This window comes from Aplysia californica, unplaced genomic scaffold, assembly GCF_000002075.1.
Source record: "Aplysia californica isolate F4 #8 unplaced genomic scaffold, AplCal3.0 scaffold00494, whole genome shotgun sequence".
In the NCBI taxonomy this organism is placed as follows: domain Eukaryota; kingdom Metazoa; phylum Mollusca; class Gastropoda; order Aplysiida; family Aplysiidae; genus Aplysia; species Aplysia californica.
Genome location: NW_004797764.1, coordinates 344,715 through 345,325, shown reverse-complemented (window position 1 = coordinate 345,325; position 611 = coordinate 344,715).

The following is a 611-nucleotide window of genomic DNA, read 5'->3' as shown; positions in this document are numbered from 1 at the left end:
AGCTTAGATTCTTTTATATAGAGATCATAAAAATAGCATTACAATAGAGAAATTTCCAATTTCTCAAAAGTGCATTCATCACGCATCATGCATCAGTTGACTGACTGGATGTAACTAGCAACAATTTATTGATGATCAGAAAATGGACAAAGACAAACCGAGGTACCGGTATGTCATTTTTCCCTGAATATCCAATTTCTAATCAAACTTGTCATCAGAGCACTTCGCGATCTCAGTGCTTTCTTGTCGTACCTCAATTTTTTTAACAGTGAAAACATGACATCTTCTTAAGCTCACTCTTTGTTATGAGCTGTTTTCACAATGATTAAAAATGGAGATACACCAAGAAAGCACTGGGGTCGCGACTTGCTTGTACTTTACTTGTAGCCTACATTGTTGACACACTAACAGCAAATCCAGAAAATGGGCTCATCGCCGCCTCCTTGTGACTGTGACAGGTTCAGGACAACAGGAGAGCATAAAGAAGTAGGAGGAGCAGCCTATGCCACAGAGTTCGCCAGCAAGATACGATAATAAAACCCAGAACTGTGACCTCAAAAGGAGCACAATTTCACCAAAACAGATTCACACCTAAGTTTTTTTCCCTTAGC